General features: G+C 41.4%; 1 protein-coding gene across 3 annotated transcripts in view; it reads right to left on the bottom strand.

Moving 5' to 3' along the window:
- Otud7a (OTU deubiquitinase 7A) overlaps positions 1–18,669 on the bottom strand; it is a 344,362-nt gene that overhangs the window by 156,386 nt on the left and 169,307 nt on the right. For all 3 annotated transcript variants that reach the window (XM_058576628.1, XM_046435543.2, XM_058576630.1), the window contains one exon: positions 223–348. The gene's annotated coding sequence lies outside the window, so the exon portion shown is untranslated. The remainder of the gene's footprint in view (positions 1–222; positions 349–18,669) is intronic.

Here is an 18,669-nt window from a genome sequence, read left to right as displayed (position 1 = left end):
GTCACATTCTTTTTAAGAATGTTTATTATTCTAAATTCAAATTCTAATGCAGTGTGACTACATCTCTGAATTCTTTATCAGTGGACTTTAGTGGGTCCACTATACTGGAGTTTAGACATGATTTCTGGTGATCTCTCAGAACCTCTACAAACTCTGTTATAGACATCTACTGAACCCACCTCTCTTGCACTCTCACCAGGACCCCATGAGCAAGGGACTTACTTTTCAGACACCTGGATTCTCTGGAGGTCAGTGGCAGTCAGGCATTCGGGTCAGCTCTGCACCATCCCTGCTGAAAATGGTCCATTGTTGCTGCAGTGGAAGGCATGAGAGCACAGCCCGAGAGCTCTGGAAAAGAGGAGATTAGAGAATGTTCAGGAGGCACAAAAAGTGAGAATTTAAAATTTCAATGTCAAGACTTAATATTTTTTACACTAAAAAATTAAATATGAATGTCTCAAAAATAATTTAAGTATCTAATGTGCCATGTGAAATGGTGTGGATGGTGAATTCCACTCTCAACACACCATTCCACCCTTTAATTTTTAAATGAATACTTGTACCATTTTAAAAAGTCTTCTTTCTACAGACTTAAGAGAAGTAGCTTTGGGTCAGAACCCTGAGAAGCTGACATTCCAGGAGAAGTAGACTATTCCTTCCACAGGGGCTCAGGAACTCAATCCTCACTTCTGAACTTCTTGGAGAAACTCTGGCATTGTAATCCATGGAGAACCTTTGTTAAAACTAAAACCCTTTCTCTTTCTATGCTACTGCTATATTTTGTCAAAATCATTTAATCATTAATTCCAAATTATTTTTACTTTTCATGTTTCTATGTTCTTAACAATTGTTTCAAGTTTCATGATGATATTACTAATAACTGTAACGTGCTATTGTGTTTTAAGGTTTGCTAATTGATCATGGATAATTTTTATCTCCTGTTTCTCTTATTTTTTTATTTTACTAGAAGTATTCCTTGACTAATCCTTTCAAAATTGTTTTGTAGGTAATCAATTTGAATTCTTAAATAAAAATCTAAACATAAGACAATGAGAATCAATGGCCAAACAATACTGACAAAGAACAAAATTGGAAATCTCACAGCTCCTGATTTCAAAATATATTACACAGTTATGGAATCAGAACAGGAACAAAGACACACTTAAAGAATAGGGATAGAACAGGGATCCCAGATTTTTTGATAAAGGTGCCAAGACCATTCAATTGGAAAGGACAGATTTTTGTTTGTGTGGATTTGATTTTTTACCACAGGATGAAGGGAAAAGTAGATATCCATATGAAAAAGAATGAAATTAGACCCTTTACTAACACTATTTATACACAAATAGATACAAAATGGACCAAAGACCTAAATATGAGGTCTAAAACTTTGAAAGTATTAGTAGAAAACATTAGGGGAAAGCTTCATAACATGGGATTAGGCAGTTATTTCTGAGATATGACACCAATCCCATTGGATGATCTTGGCATCCTTATCAAAAATCATTTGACTATATATGTGATGGTTTAATTCTGGGTTTCCTATTCTATACCAGTGGTCTTTAAATGTATCTTTGATCTATAACACACTGTTCTGATTACCACAGCTTTGTAATGGGCAACAGAAGAAAATAAATAGATAAACAGGAGTTCATCAAAATTAAAAGCTTTTATGCATCAAAGGACACTATTAAGAGAATGAAAAGATAGTCCATCAAATGGCAGTCCATCTAATTAGTTACACATCATGTACAACCTGAAGAATGAGAAATTATACTCCATATATGTATGTCAGAAAACATTCCATTATGGTGTGTAACTAATTAGAACAAATAATATCATCATCAACAACAACAAAAGCCAAAAGAAAAAAAGCCAGGGGACAGGAGTTAGGCATAATTTGGAATCTAAGATTGTATGGACAGTGAAATTCTTTCAAGGGAAATGAACATGTAGACGTGAACAGGCTCAGAAAGTTCCTTATCCCTAGACTCTAAAAATATTCATACAGAAAATACTCAAATAAAAAATAAATACAACATTAAAAGGTGAATCATTATTGAAGACAATCATTATAATGAATCAAAAATGATAAAGTAGCTGGGCATAGTGATGTATGCCTATAATCCCAATGGCTCCACAGGCTGAGGCAGGAGGATCATGAGTTCAAAGCCAGCCTCAGCAAAAGTTAGGTGCTCAGCAGCTCAGTGAGACCCTGTCCTAAATAAAATACAAAACAGGACTGGGGATGCTGCTCGGTGGTTAAGTGCCCCAAGTTCAATCCCCAGTACCAACCCCCTAAAAAAAAGACAAAGTAGTACTTATTTGGATTATTAAGTTAAAAAAAATGAAGTTAAAAATAAAAGGACAAGGGCTGGGGCTGTAGCTCAGTGGTAGAGTGCTTGCCTCACGCGTGTGAGGCACTGGGTGTGATCCTCAGCACCACATAAAAATGATTATATAAAAAGATATTGTGTACATTTACAACCAAAAAATTTAAAAACTAAAAGGACAAAATAAGCTATATTACGATATTATTAAAATAAGGAAAATTTATAGTACTATTAATATTCCACAAGATAAAATTCAAGATATAAAAATAGCTAATAAGCCCTTTCTAAAATTCCTTAGGAAGGAATGCCAAACTGGTGTTAAAGAGGGCTAGTTGTATCAAATTTTAAAAATAAAATAATAATCAATAGTGAAATTATAGCAATTAAAAATTGCTTAGGGAAATGAACCTGTCAATATAAAACTCACAGGGAACTGGGGATGTAGCTCAGTGGTAGAATGCATGCCTAACATGCCCAAAGCCATAGGTTCCATCCCCGGAACAATAACAACAACAACAAAAGACACCCCAGAGATTCTGAACACATAACTATGATTCTCAATATATCACTTAAACCTAAAGACAAAAGAAGGAGTAACTATATACTAAATTCAGTCCCAGAGAAAGACACCTTGGCTCATATGAGCCTGTACAAGATGTGCAAATGAAGTCGACAGGGATCCACAAAGCAGGCCCATTAGGTACATTTCCCATGATGAGACTGATACCTGTGCTCAAGTCAGGAGACTGTACAGTGTGATTATGGGCCTAGCAATGGGTGGGGTGAAAGTCTCCCATGAGAATACTCATACATAGAACCAGGGGCTGTTTCTCCCCAAGGCTCAATATCCAGTTTTGTGATAGCAGGTGGTTATATGGATTATTACTTCTTTTTACTGTGGGTCTCACTTACTGAGCATTTATTACACCCCAGGTACCAGGCTGAATGCGCCACATGATTTCTTTCAATCTGACAAGAACACTGTGAGATCTCCCAGCCTGAGGAGTGACTTGCCTAATACCAGTGGCCAGTGGAGACTGGGTTCAGAATTTTATAGTTTAAGGCCAGTGTTATGAGGCCAGTTGTTGCCCTTCTCCTACTTCCGGTATCAATTTTCTTTATTCACATTTTATCCCTGAGGATTTTCAAAAGCCTGCTTCTCTTCTGGCTCTACACAAGACTCAGTTCAAATTTGTGTTCTTTATGAAACTTTCCTTATAATAGCCTTCAGCCCAGGCAAAGTTTCATCTCCTGGCATCTTCCAAGCTGGACTTAGCACCCGGCCCACCTGCCAAGTAGCCCAACTCCATGGATCCTCAGCCAGCTTGTCTAAAGAATGAAGGAAACTCTCCCATTCACAATCTTCATATACTTGCATTAGGATAGGCAGATAGTGAGTGGTTTTATTTCTGAGTCATCCTAACAGCTTTAAGAGAAAAGAAGATTCCTAGGAAATGGGTCTTAACTCACATCTGACCACTCAGTTTGCCACTGGCCCAGGAAGGCTTGCCAGTTGTGTTCAGGCCAGGTGTTCATCATGACTTTGGGCCTGCTGGTACCCAGTTTCATTTCCAGTTCTCAAATGAAATCAAAACTTGCAATGTGTCCTGGCTCAATTTTCAGGAAATTTAAATTCAGATAAAGTCTAATCACTTCTGGAAATAAAGATGAGATTCTCTTTGTACTATAAGATATTGTAAGTCCAGTATATGTCTGAAATGAATTATGTATGTAAAGATCTGGAAAGGCATGAAGTCCTCCTCAAAATGCAAGTTACCCCTAGAGAGATATACAAGAAAATTGCAACTGATTTAAAAACAAGTTCAGATTAGGAACAAAATAAGGGGGAGGGGAAAGGTGATCAGCCAACATTAAGGAAAGAACCAATGCTTTGTGGGCTCCTTAATCTTGGAGACTGACAGGAGTTGCTAAAATGAAATAGCCCTTTAGCCCTGCATTCTGGCTCTGAAAGGCAACTGTGGCTGGATTGGGTGGGTTAATGCCTGCAGATACCACCCATTAGGAGACTGGGGATGCCCTTTTCAGTGATTCCCAACACTAATTGTGGGCCCAGGGAATGTGCTTATGGCTATGAACACAGGTGCCTTTTGGAAGTTCTGGAGAGATCAGATCCTCAATGCCAACATTAAAGCCTCCTCCCCACATGTCCCTCCACTTCACCAACAGAGTCTAGGGGAGCATTCACAGGCCTGGGATTGGTACCAGCCTTGTCCCCTGCTTGGTGTGGTCTTGAGAAGCTTCTTCAACTCCGCTTTATCCATTTGTTCATTACCAAAACACTTGGGTTCTTCTAAAGGTCTGGTGAAAATGAAAGGGGGGACAGGCTTCTGAAAATGCTCTAGGAACCCAAAGGAGCTCACTTCTATAAGCTGACATTATTTTACAGTAAGAATATAGGTCCAGAGTGGTGCTAGAATCATTGGAAGCAAGACCAGACATGCTTGCAGGCCTGGCTGATGGAAAACATCAGCAGGTGACCAAGTACCTTGCATGTAAAACTCAGAGAAGGTGGGACACTACCCCAATAACCATACAGGCAGCAGGAGCAGCAAGCACAAAGCAGGTGTGTCACAGGTCAACAGGCACAGAAGCCCTCTTTATCCTCCTTCCAACCCCACTGGGCACCACCCAGACGTTGGACTTCTGCTCCTTTTCCTACCTAAAGCTTGCTGCATTTTTCTACCTGGTCCCTCCTCTATCCTAACACTTGACCCTTCATAAGCCAAGGTGTCCTCAAAACCCACCACTCCCAGGAAATCTTTGCTGATCATTCCACCAACAAGAATTTTAAAAACTGGCTTACTTTATTTATTCTCAGCAGTTTTCAAGTGTACAATACATTGTTATTAACCCCAGTCACCATGTTGTAAAACAGAGCTCTTGAATTTAATCCTCCTGCCTAATTGAAATTTTGTATTCCTTGACCAGTGTTTCTCCACTCTTGCAGTCCAGGCAACCACTGGACTTTTGTTTATTCCAAATATGAGTGAGATCATGTGATATTTGCCTTTTTGTAACTTGGCTTATTTTACTTAACATAATGTCCTCTCAGTTCATTCATATTGTCTCAAATGACTTTTTTTTCCTTTTCCAAGACTGAATAGCATTCTACTGCATATACTATAATTTCTTTATCCATTAAGGCATTGGTGGACACTTATATTGATTCCAGATCATGGCTACTGTGAATATCGCTGCAATAAACATGGGAGTGCAGGTGTTTCTTTGATATACTGATTTTGGACATATACAAGTGGTGGGATTGTAGGATTATATAGTTCTATTTTAATTTTTTTTTTGAAAAACATCCATACTGTTTTTCATAGTGACTAATCTACATTCCCACCAATGGTGTACAAGAATTCCTTTTTCTCCACATCTCAAGACTTGTTATATTTGTTCTTTTCTACAATAGCCATCCAAACAGGTGCCTTCAGGGAGCAATCCCTGTCCAGGATTTACCTCAGCTTTTTTTGTCATTATCTCAAAAAGAGAAGGAGGCACTTTCTTGCCCCTTAAACATTGAATCAGAATTCCCCAAAGAGAGGAAAAACAGAGGGAATTGGCATTTGTTGATGCCTGTACTGCATCATGCCCTGGGCTTGGCAGGTGTTCATAAGTTCTCACATCACTCTCACAATCACAGCCGAGGAGAGGGCACTTGAGGGGATCAATAGGCCTGTCCATCCACTACCCCATGGAAGAGAAATATTCACAGAAGGAAACTCATGTTCAAAGACATGGGTGGGACAGTTGGTAGCCTGCAAACGAAGGAGTCACTATGCATCCAGGGACTAGAAAGGATCTGATGTAGATTCTGCAGGTGGGAGGGAGCAGTAGGAGGGCAGCACAGGAGGAGCACAGAAGAGGCTGAGGATGGAAAACCAGGATTAATGTGCCAATGCAGCACCTTATAGAGAGATCACCTCTGCAGAGAGGGCAGCTATGGGTGCTCTGAGACCAGTGAGGTCTGAGACCAGAAGAGTATCTTGAAAGTGCACATTGGCTGCATGCTGGGGGCTGCCTAGTCCAGGTGAATAAGGGTCAGGGCCTAAATCTGTGGAGCTCTCTGCAGGAACAGAGGAGGAGATACTTTGTAGCTCTCATCTGCTTCCCTCTGGTCTGACATTCTCATGCCTTTCTAGGGCAGAACTGAGTCTCACTGTATTTTCTTGTGTGTGCATCTCTGCACTGGTGCTTTAGGTCCTCCATGTCCACTTCTTCACCTCTTAACAGTATCCAGCTCCTGCTTGCTCTCTACCAAGCCTGAATGTATCACTTTCCAGCATATTTCACACCTGTCTTTCCATTCAGGTGTGATACATATCCATGGGAGAGTCCGTCAGACAGCTCTAGAAGCTATCTCAAAGGGCTGTGGCTGTGTGCTTGAGTAGCTCAGCGGGGTGTGCCCTTTTGAGAGGTACCACTTAACAGCTACTGGTCCAAGGAGAGCCTGTCACCCAGGTGTAACAAGAGACACAGAAGATATCCCAGAGGTGGCAACCTCTGTGGATCAAAAGGGTTAGTCACCAATTTGGAGGGCCTAGTACCAGGTGACTTCAGACCTTAAGAGCATAGTGAGAACAGGCAAACAGGAAGGAGGAATGGAAATGCAGGCATCTTAAAACTTAGCAAAAGGATCCTTCATACTCAGGAAGCAAGTCCAGGGAGAAACTGGTGCTCCTCCATCCTTTAGAGGAGTTTATCAGAGGGAACTCTGCTTTATTCCTCTTTGGGAAACTGCAATTCCTAAAATCATGTTTAAATTTCCCAATAGGAAGTCAGTGCCAGCTGCCTTTCCATGTTTCCCAACCCCATTCTTCAGTCCCCCCATAAAGAGATAATCCCTTTTTCTTTTATCTTCTACTTGTTTTCAATTGCCTGAGCATAATCACATTGCATTTGACCTTCAATAATCCTGGGTCCCTGTGGAAGGTCCCGGTGATGCCAGGATTTCAGAGTAAAACTCCTCCTTCTGAAGGCAGCCCCTTCTCACCCTCCAGGTTTGATGATGCTACCTCCTCAGAAAGGCATCCTTTGACCCCCTCTGTAATGTTACCCAACCCTTATCATCCATCACTAGTCCTTATTTTCTGTGGAAAATCTGCAATTGTCCTGTTCATCTGTTTACTTTCACGTGGCCAAGACCATCGCTAGGCTGGAATCCCATGTAGGGTCTGACCATGGTCTTCTAGTAGCTTTATTTCCAGGGGACTATAATGACATAGGGACTGTGGTTTTAGGTTCTAGAAGCCACAGATGACATGGATTTGAGAAGAATCAGACTTAGAACTGCTTGGGGCCCAGCAGGTAAAACTCAGAAGTCTTGTGTTTGAACTTGACTCAGCAAAGGATGTTTCTGAGTATACTTGCCACATTCTATATGATCTATCTTCACACTTTCACAATAATCCTGTCCTAGACACAGGGGAATTAAGTAATCTGCTCAGGGCCAAACAACAAGTAAGTCACTTAGAATCTGAACAGTAAAGCTAATAATCCTACTTTGACAGGATGCCATTTCTCTAAATATCCTGAGATGTGAACAATGCTATATCCCAGCTTTGTGAAGGCATAGATCACATTAATCCCATGATTCCTAAAGCTCCAGAAGTCCTACTACTGTTCCTCAACACATGGCTTCACTTGCTTCTCAACCACAACTGCAGCCATGGTTCTTCCTTCCTGCAACTAGGAACATTCTTTCCTACCTCGCCCTCTTCCATAAGGATATCTTCTATTTGAAAATGGTTGAAATTATACTGCAATCATTATACCTTATTCAAGATGAATTTTTCCCCACATTAGGAACGGATAAGGTCTATTATCCTCTGCTTCTGTGTTAAATTGGAAAAGTTTATATCAGAGCTAAGAACCTGACACATTCTACTCTAACATTTTGGCATTTATTGAACTTTGGAACCTTTCATTTTTGTTGTTTCAAGAAGATTGTTAAAAGGGGTGGAGTACCCTGCAGTGACTGTCTTAGCCATGCCTCTCCTTCAGGCTCCCCTTTCACCACCCCCAGCTCACTACTTCCAGATGACCTACCCTGGGTGGCAATGGAAATCTTGAGCAGTGGTTCTTTTTTTTTTTTTTTTTTTTTTTTTAATTTTTTATTGTGGGTTGTTCAAAACATTACAAATTTCTTGACATATCATATTCCACACTTTGATTCTAGTGGGTTATGAACTCCCACCTTCACCCCATACACAGATTGCAGATTCACATCAGTTACACATCCATTGATTTTCAAATTGCCATACTAGTGTCTGTTGTGCTCCGCTGCCTTTCCCATCATCCACCCTCCCCCCTCCCCACCTCTCCCCTCCCCTCCCCTCCTCTCTCTCTACCCCCTCCACTGTATAACCCTGAGGGTCTCCTTCCATTACCGTGCAATTTACCTTCTCTCTCCCTTTCCCTCCCACCTCTCATCCCTGTTAAATGTTAATCTTCTTCTCCTGTTCTTCGTCCCTACTCTGTTCTTAGTTACTTTCCTTATATCAAAGAAGACATTTGGCATTTGTTTTTTAGGGATTGGCTAGCTTCACTTAGCATAATCTGCTCTAATGCCATCCATTTCCCTGTAAATTCTATGATTTTGTCATTTTTTAATGCAGAGTAATACTCCATTGTGTATAAATGCCACATTTTTTTTATCCATTCGTCTATTGAAGGGCATCTAGGTTGGTTCCACAGTCTTGCTATTGTGAACTGTGCTGCTATGAACATCGATGTAGCAGTGTCCCTGTAGCATGCTCTTTTTAGGTCTTTAGGGACTAGACCAAGAAGGGGAATAGCTGGGTCAAATGGTGGCTCCATTCCCAGCTTTCCAAGAAATCTCCATACTGCTTTCCAAATTGGCTGCACCAATCTGCAGTCCCACCAGCAATGTACAAGTGTACCCTTTTCCCCACATCCTCGCCAGCACTTGTTGTTGTTTGACTTCCTAATGGCTGCCAATCTTACTGGAGTGAGATGGTATCTTAGGGTGGTTTTGATTTGCATTTCTCTGACAGCTAGAGATGTTGAGCATTTTTTCATGTACTTGTTGATTGACTGTATGTCCTCCTCTGTGAAGTGTCTGTTCAGGTCCTTGGCCCATTTGTTGATTGGGTTGTTTGTTCTCTTATTGTCTAATTTTTTGAGTTCTTTGTATACTCTGGATATTAGGGCTCTATCTGAAGTGTGAGGAGTAAAGATTTGTTCCCAGGATGTAGGCTCCCTATTTACCTCTCTTGTTGTTTCTTTTGCTGAGAAAAAACTTCTTAGTTTGAGTAAGTCCCATTTGTTGATTCTAGTTATTAACTTTTGTGCTATGGGTGTCCTATTGAGGAATTTGGAGCCCGACCCCACCGACTGTAGATCGTAGCCAACTTTTTCTTCTATCAGACGGCGCGTCTCTGATTTGATATCAAGTTCCTTGATCCATTTTGAATTCACTTTTGTGCATGGCGAGAGAAAGGGATTCAGTTTCATTTTGTTGCATATGGATTTCCAGTTTTCCCAGCACCATTTGTTGAAGATGCTATCCTTCCTCCATTGCATGCTTTTAGCCCCTTTATCAAATATAAGATAGTTGTAGTTTTGTGGATTGGTTTCTGTGTCCTCTATTCTGTACCATTGGTCCACACGCCTGTTTTGGTACCAGTACCATGCTGTTTTTGTTACTATTGCTCTGTAGTATAGTTTGAAGTCTGGTATCGCTATACCGCCTGATTCACACTTCTTGCTTAGCATTGTTTTTGCTATTCTGGGTCTTTTATTTTTCCATATGAATTTCATGATTGCTTTCTCTATTTCTACAAGAAATGCCATTGGGATTTTGATTGGCATTGCATTAAACCTATAGAGAACTTTTGGTAATATCGCCATTTTGATGATGTTAGTTCTGCCTATCCATGAACAGGGTATATTTTTCCATCTTCTAAGATCTTCTTCTATTTCTCTCTTTAGGGTTCTGTAGTTTTCATTGTATAAGTCTTTCACCTCTTTTGTTAGGTTGATTCCCAAGTATTTTATTTTTTTTGAAGATATTTTGAATGGAGTGGTTGTCCTCATTTCCATTTCAGAGGATTTGTCGCTGATATACAGGAATGCCTTTGATTTATGCGTGTTGATTTTAAATCCTGCCACTTTGCTGAATTCATTTATTAGCTCTAATAGTTTCTTTGTAGAGCCTTTTGGGTCTGCTAGATATAGAATCATATCATCTGCAAATAGTGATAATTTAATTTCTTCTTTTCCTATTTTTATGCCTTTAATTTCTTTCGTCTGTCTAATTGCTCTGGCCAGTGTTTCGAGAACTATGTTGAACAGAAGTGGAGAGAGAGGGCATCCCTGTCTTGTTCCAGATTTTAGAGGGAATGCCTTCAGTTTTTCTCCATTCAGAATAATGCTAGCCTGAGGCTTAGCATAGATTGCTTTTACAATATTGAGGTATGTTCCTGTTATCCCTAGTTTTTCTAGAGTTTTGAACATAAAGGGATGCTGTACTTTGTCAAATGCTTTTTCCGCATCTATCGAGATGATCATATGGTTCTTATTTTTAAGTCTATTGATGTGGTGAATAACATTTATTGATTTCCGTATATTGAACCAGCCTTGCATCCCAGGGATGAATCCTACTTGATCATGGTGTACAATTTTTTTTATATGTTTTTGTATCCGATTCGCCAGAATTTTATTGAGGATTTTTGCATCTAGGTTCATTAGAGATATTGGTCTGTAGTTTTCTTTCTTTGAAGTGTCTTTGTCTGGTTTAGGTATCAGGGTGATGTTGGCCTCATAGAATGAATTTGGAAGTTCTCCCTCCTTTTCTATTTCCTGAAGTAGCTTGAAAAGTATTGGTATTAGTTCTTCTTTAAAGGTTTTGTAAAATTCTGCTGTATACCCATCGGGACCTGGGCTTTTCTTAGTTGGTAGTCTTTTGATGGTTTCTTCTATCTCCTCAATTGATATTGGTCTGTTTAGGTTTTCTATATCCTCCTGACTCAATCTGGGCAGATCATATGACTTAAGAAATTTATCTATGCCTTCACTATCTTCTAATTTATTGGAGTATAAGGATTCAAAATAGTTTTTGATTATCTTCTGTATTTCTGAAGTGTCTGTTGTGATATTGCCTTTTTCATCCCGTATGCTAGTAATTTGAGTTCTCTCTCTTCTTCTCTTCACTAGCATCGCTAAGGGTCTGTCGATTTTGTTTATTTTTTCAAAGAACCAACTTTTAGTTTTGTCAATTTTTTCAATTGTTTCTTTTGTTTCGATTTCATTAATTTCAGCTCTGATTTTAATTATTTCTTGCCTTCTACTTCTTTTGCTGTTGTTTTGCTCTTCTTTTTCAAGGATTTTGAGATGAAGTATGAGATCATTTATTTGTTGGTTTTTTCTTTTTTTAAGGAATGAACTCCAAGCAATGAATTTTCCTCTTAGAACTGCTTTCAATGTGTCCCATAGATTCCGATATGTTGTGTCTGTGTTTTCATTTATCTCTAAGAATTTTTTAATTTCCTCCTTGATGTCTTCTATAACCCATTGATCATTCAGTAACCTATTGTTCATTCTCCAATTGATGTATGCTTTTTCCTTCCTTCTTTTATCGTTGATTTTCAGTTTCATTCCATTATGATCAGATAAGATGCATGGTAATATCTCTACTCCTTTATATTGTCTAAGAGTTGCCCTGTGACATAATATATGATCTATTTTTGAGAAGGATCCATGTGCTGCTGAGAAAAAAGTGTAACTGCTTGATGTTGGGTGGTATACTCTATATATGTCAATTAGGTCTAGGTTATTAATAGTGTTATTGAGTTCTATAGTTTCCTTATTCAACTTTTGTTTGGAAGATCTGTCCAGTGGCGAGAGAGGTGTGTTGAAGTCTCCCATGATTATGGTGTGGTGGTCTATTAGACTCTTGAACTTGAGAAGAGTTTGTTTGACGAACATAGCTGCACCATTGTTTGGGGCATAAATATTTATGATTGTTATGTCTTGTTGGTGTATGGTTCCCTTAAGCAGTATGTAGTGTCCCTCTTTATCTCTTTTGATTAACTTTGGCTTGAAATCTATTTTATTTGATATGAGTATGGACACGCCTGCTTGTTTCCGAAGTCCATATGAGTGATATGATTTTTCCCAACCTTTCACCTTCAGCCTATGTATGTCTTTTCCTATCAAATGCGTCTCCTGTAGGCAGCATATTGTTGGGTCTTGTTTTGTGATCCATTCTACTAGCCTGTGTCTCTTAATTGGTGAGTTTAAGCCATTAACATTTAGGGTTATTATTGAGATATGGGTTGTTCTTCCAGCCATATTTGTTTATTTCTGTTACTAAACATTGTTTGTTTTCCTCTTTGATTGTTCCCCCCCCCTTTACTGTCCTACCTCCCACTGTTGGTTTTCATTGTTATTTTCCATTTCCTCTTCCTGTAATACTTTGGCTAGGATGTTTTGAAGAGATGGTTTTCTAGCTGCGAATTCTTTAAACTTTTGTTTATCGTGGAAGGTTTTAATTTCATTCTCCATCCTGAAGCTTAATTTCGCTGGATACACAATTCTTGGTTGGAACCCATTATCTTTCAGTGTTTGAAATATGTTATTCCAGGATCTTCTAGCTTTCAGAGTCTGTGTTGAAAGATCAGCTGTTATCCTGATTGGCTTGCCCCTAAATGTAATCTGCTTCCTTTCTCTTGTAGCTTTTAAAATTCTCTCCTTATTCTGTATGTTGGGCATCTTCATTATAATGTGTCTAGGTGTGGATCTCTTATGATTTTGCACATTCGGCGTCCTGTAGGCTTCTAGGATTTGGGATTCTGCCTCATTCTTCAAGTCTGGGAAGTTTTCTTGTATTATTTCATGGAACAGACTGCTCATTCCTTTGGTTTGGAGCTCTGTACCTTCCTGTATCCCAATGACTCTTAAGTTTGGTCTCTTAATGTTATCCCATATTTCTTGGATGTTCTGCTCATGGTTTCTTAACAGTCTTGCTGAGCTGTCTATGTTCTTTTCCAGTTGAAATACTTTGTCTTCATTGTCTGATGTTCTATCTTCTAAGTGTTCTACTCTGTTGGTAGTATTCTCCATTGAGTTTTTAAGTTGGTTTATTGCTTCCTGCATTTCTAGGATTTCTGATTGCTTGTTTTTTATAACCTCTATCTCCCTGTATAGTTGATCCTTTGCTTCCTGGATTTGTTTGCGTAATTCGTTGTCGAAGTGATCTTTCATTGTCTGATTTTGCTGTTTAATGTCTTCCTTGATACTCCAGATCATCTGAAGCATGTATATCCTGAATTCTTTATCTGACATTCCATCTGCTGCAGCTGTTACCTCTTCTAAAGTTGCGTTGACCTGCATTGCTTGTGGTCCTTTCTTTCCTTGTCTTTTCATACTGCTTGCGTATCTTTCCTGCAGGTGCGGGCGGCGGCTCTGCTCTCTCCTTATTCCAATTGGGGTGTCGTGGCTACCACGCCGGCAGGTCACTGGGCCTGTTCTGGGAGCTGGTGGCGGCTCTGTTCTGCCCCTACTCCAATTGGGGTGACGTGTCTGTCGTACCAGCAGGCCACTGGGCCTGTCCTGCTGGTCGGTCGCAGATCTGCCCACCTTTCGGGCACGAGTGGAGGCTCTGCTTTGCCCCTACTCCAATTGGGGTGTCGTGACTACCCCGCCTGCAGGATGCTGGGTCTGTTCCTGGCAAGGGAGGCGACTCTGCTCTGTCACTACTCCAATGAGGGTGGTGTTTGTACCCCGCCGGCAGGCTCCTGGGCCTGATCCGCCGGTCTGTTGTAGGTCTGCCTACCTTGAAGGCGCGGGCGGCGGATCTGCTCTGCCCCTCCTACCACGCCTGCGGACCCCTGGGCCTGATCTGCAGGTTGATCACTGGTCTGCTCACCCTGCGGGCACGGGTGGCGGTTCCGCTCCACCCCCACTCCAATTGGGGTCACGTGACCACCACACCGGCAGGGCCTGATCCGGGCGTGGGATAAGGATCTGCTCTGCCCCTACTCGAGTTGGGGTGACGTGTGTACCACACTGGCAGGCCACTGGGCCTGACCCGCCAGGCTGTCACAGGTCTGTTTACCTTGCAAGCGCGAAGGGCGGCTCTGCCCTGCCCCTCCTACCACGCCCATGTACTACTGGGTCGTGGGTCTGCCCACCTGGCGGGTGTGGGTGGCGGCTCCGCTCCGCCCCCTCTCCAATTGGGGTCACGCGGTCACCACGCTGGCGAGCCGCTGGGCCTGCTCCGGGGGCTGGCGGCGGCCCGGCTCCTTCCCTCCGGCTCGAGGACAAATTGAGGAGACTCGGGTGACTGAGCCTCACCCCCCTTACCAGAAGACCAACTGCTTATGTCACCGCTGGTATTGATGAAGATCTCTCCTCCACCGCTTTCTGCTGACATCAGATCTCTGCCATGTTGGTATCCTATGCGAATGGCAGCATTTCGTTCCCCTTGCCAGGCAACCCAAGCAATGGGTGAGTCCTGCCCTGCCCTCAGCAGGACCCGGACCGAGACACAGTTTCCGCGGGCTCCTAGCCCCGGTCCAGGGAAGTTCCGGGAGCCGGAACTCGGCCGCTCCGTGCTCGGTGTAAGCTCCTATAAGTGTAGGCTCCAAGAAGCAGCCCCCGCGGGCTCAGTTCCGGGAGCCGGAATTCGGCCGCTTAGTGTTTGGTGTATGCTCTGATAGTAGCAGGGTCCAAGAAGCAGCCTCCGCGGGCTCCGCAGCCCTGAGCCAGGGCGGTTCCGGGACGGTTCCGGGAGCCGGAACTCGGCCGCTCTGTGCTCGGTGTAAGCTCCTATAAGTGTAAGCTCCAAGAAGCAGTCCCCGCGGGCTCAGTTCCGGGAGCTGGAATTCGGCTTCTTGGTGTTTCGTGTTTGCTCTGATATTAGCAGGGTCCAAGAAGCAGCCTCCGCAGGCTCCGCGGCCCGGAGCCAGGGCGGTTCCGGGACGGTTCCGGGAGCCGGGACTTGGCCGCCCCGCGCTCCGTGTTCACTCCGATAAGATCAGATTTTAAGAAGCCCCCAGGCGCTGAACCCTAGCAATCTGTCTGCAAGCCGCAGGCGAATTGCAGCCTGAAATTACCTGTTCTATGGCTGAATGAGCTGCGGTCAGTCAAAAACAGGTGTGGTGACGTCAGTTTACCAACATGGTGGCTGCTGGCCTCCTCTGTGGTCTGACCGGTGTGGAGAACCGAGATGGACCGCTTCCTTCCCCGTCTCGAACCCAGAATTCAGCCCTGAGTGCGGTGCTTGCGCGTCTGGCAGAAACTGCAGCGCTGTAACCCTGCGTCTCTATCCCAGCGCGCCTTGCAGACTCTAGCCGCGGGGCGATTTGCTGAATAAGCAGTGTTACCCTCCGTGCGACAAACCTCTCGCGTTTGAGTCCCCGTAGCCGATCCTCATGCGATGGAAATCCTTCCTCCAGGTTCCGGCGCACCCCACTATTGCTGGAAATTCCTAACAAGATATCCTTTAGCCGTCCTGACTTGTCATACTCCCACACAGTGAAGCAGCACACGGGGGTAATGCACTCCCCTCGCCGCCATCTTCCCTCCTCCTGAGCAGTGGTTCTTAAAGTAGAACCCCTAGACCTCAGCCTCAGCATCACTGTGAGACTTGTTAGAAATGCAGTTTCTCAAGTTCCACCCAGATCTACTGAATCAGAAATTCTGGAGGGCAAGGGTTTCTCCGGACTTTGTGATCTCACAAGCCATACCACTGGAAAACCACTCAGTTAGAGGATACTAAGGGTTTGGGCATTGGCTTCTACTAATCTTCCCATTTTTTTTTCTCCTCTCATGTGGTCTCAAGAGCTCACTTGTTCTTGTTTCTCAAGAGACCCATCTTCCATGATAATCCCTTTGCTACCCCAAATCCACAAGCTCTGTCTACCATTTACTTCTCCCAGCTCGTATCAAACATGTCCAGGGGTCCTCTTCTTAAAAGGAATCTTTTGCTTGACCCCCTCTCCCACAAAGACAACTCCCTCCTCTTTCTTCCCTGCAACTCAGGTGTCCTTTAAAAGCATCAGTTCTCCTTTTTAAAAACAGAGACAATGGTACCTATTTAACGGTATGGTTCTAAGAGTTAATGAGAGACCATTAATACAGGGGAGGTGTTGTGAGGGTTAGGCAAGGAGTTGTACTTGTGTGAAATAGAAAGTCCTGTGGTCTATTTTCAGAATGTAAAATTTAGCCTTAAATGTAAAATCATGATGTAAGAAAGACAGCTGGAGAGAAGAAGGGAAAGTTACAAGAAGTTAACACCAAAGTATAAAAGAGGAGGTAAGAGGAAAGGAGCTTAATCAACTTCAACTTCAAAAGGAACTCAATTCCGGAAAGGACTTCCAGCCACAAGAGACCCAAGTGTGGGGGGGAAACAACTAAAGGTATATTTCTTTAATTAACCCAATAGGAGACAGTAAAACACAGGAGTTTGGGAAGACTGTGCATCCCATAGTACTCAGCTAATGAGGGATTGGGGGAGGGACATTTTACCCTAGGAGAGAAAATGCTGATTTTATCCAATCTGGGTATGTCTGCTCCCCACCAGACATCTGATCTTGCAAGGCTGTGTCTGTTAGTCCACTCTTTGGGTTTGGACAGGTAAGCATGTTTCTCACTTTCTTAAACCTGACACCAAAAGCATTATCCAGAAAAGTAAATATTAATAACCATCAAAGTTAAGAAATTTTTCTCTGTCAAAAAGGATAAAAAACCAGTTAATGACTGGGAGAAAATATTTGCAAACCTCATATCTAACAAAAAATTACTATTGAGAACACATAAAGAATTCTCAAAACTCCATAATAACAAATTCCAATTCAAAAAAGACATGAAGAGATATTTCACTGAAGGATATGTGGATGGCAAACAAGGACATAAAAAGATTTTCAATATCAGTAGCATCAGGGAAATGAAAATGAAAACAAAATGAGATATCACTAAATACTTATCAGAATGGCAAACATAAAAATAGTGACAACAATAAGTGCTGGCAATAATATAGAGGAACAGATTATTCATACATTATTTGTGGGGATGTAAAATTATACAGCCACTCTTGAAAGTAATTTTACAATTTTTCAGAAAGCTAAACATGTAAGTAACTACAACTCAGCAATTGGATTCCTGGATATTTACCCAAGAAAAATCAAGTCTTATGTTTACATGAACATGTAAACCCTCCTTATAGGACTGTTCATAGCAGTCTTCATAATAGCCCAGAACAACCCAAAGACTTTAAGGGGTAAATGGTGAAACCAACTATAGAACATCTGTATCATGGAATACTCCTCAGTAAGAAAAAGCAAGAAACTCATGATGTGCCAATAATCTGAATGGATAGTCAGATAATCATGTTGAGTAAAAACAACATATTGGTGAAATTAAAAAAAATTTTATTGTTATTGTGCATGTATGAATATGTAACAACAAATACCGCCATTGTGTACAACTATAATGCTCTGATATAAATATAAAAAGGTTATAACCCACTAAAAAAAGAAAAAAGAAAACAACTCTAATGATTACTTACTGTAAGACTCCATTCATATAACATTCTTAAAATATAAAAATTATAGAAATAAAGAAAGATTCATGATTATCAGGGGTTAAGGATGGGGTTGGGTAAGGCACTGTGGATATAAGAGAACAACATCAAGGATGCTCATAGGGATGGAAATGTTTTATATACTGACTACATTGATATAAATGCCCTGGTTTTAATACTGGACCATAGTTTTACAAGGTGCTATCACTGGGTAAAGGGTACACTGGAACTCTATACTAGTTTCTTATAACTGCATATGAATTTATGATTATTTCAAAATTAAATGTTTAATTAAAATATACTTTGCATATGTGAAGTGCTGGGTCCAATTCTCAGCACCACATAAAAATAAATAAATAAAATAAAGGTATTGTGTCCAACTATAACTAAAAAAATAATTTAAAAAAGCCAAATAATATGCAAATGTTATTCCTCTATGGAAACACTATCCTGAAAGACATGAGGTCAGAACCTAGGCTGATGTGTAGCCAATACTGCCTGAAGCTGTGACTGCCCACAGGATGCCCTCTTTTCTTCTGGATATCTCTTCAAGAATATTTTGTAACATTGAATTACTGTCATAATTTGCAGAACCAAATTTTTAGTCCTCTTTCCAAGACTCCTAAAAATATTCATCTTATCAAAGTCCTAAGTGTGCTGGCAAAGAAAAGTCCCTTGAGATGGTGGAATGTGATGGACATTCTTACCTTAGGTACATGTATGATGGCACATATGATGCAAGACTACATTGCATACAATCAGAGA

The sequence above is a fragment of the Marmota monax genome, unplaced genomic scaffold (genome assembly GCF_021218885.2).
Source record: "Marmota monax isolate L192 unplaced genomic scaffold, Marmota_monax_Labrador192_F-V1.1 WCK01_AAM20220418_F8-fsc00005, whole genome shotgun sequence".
NCBI lineage: Eukaryota > Metazoa > Chordata > Mammalia > Rodentia > Sciuridae > Marmota > Marmota monax.
This window is presented reverse-complemented; position numbering and strand designations above follow the sequence as displayed.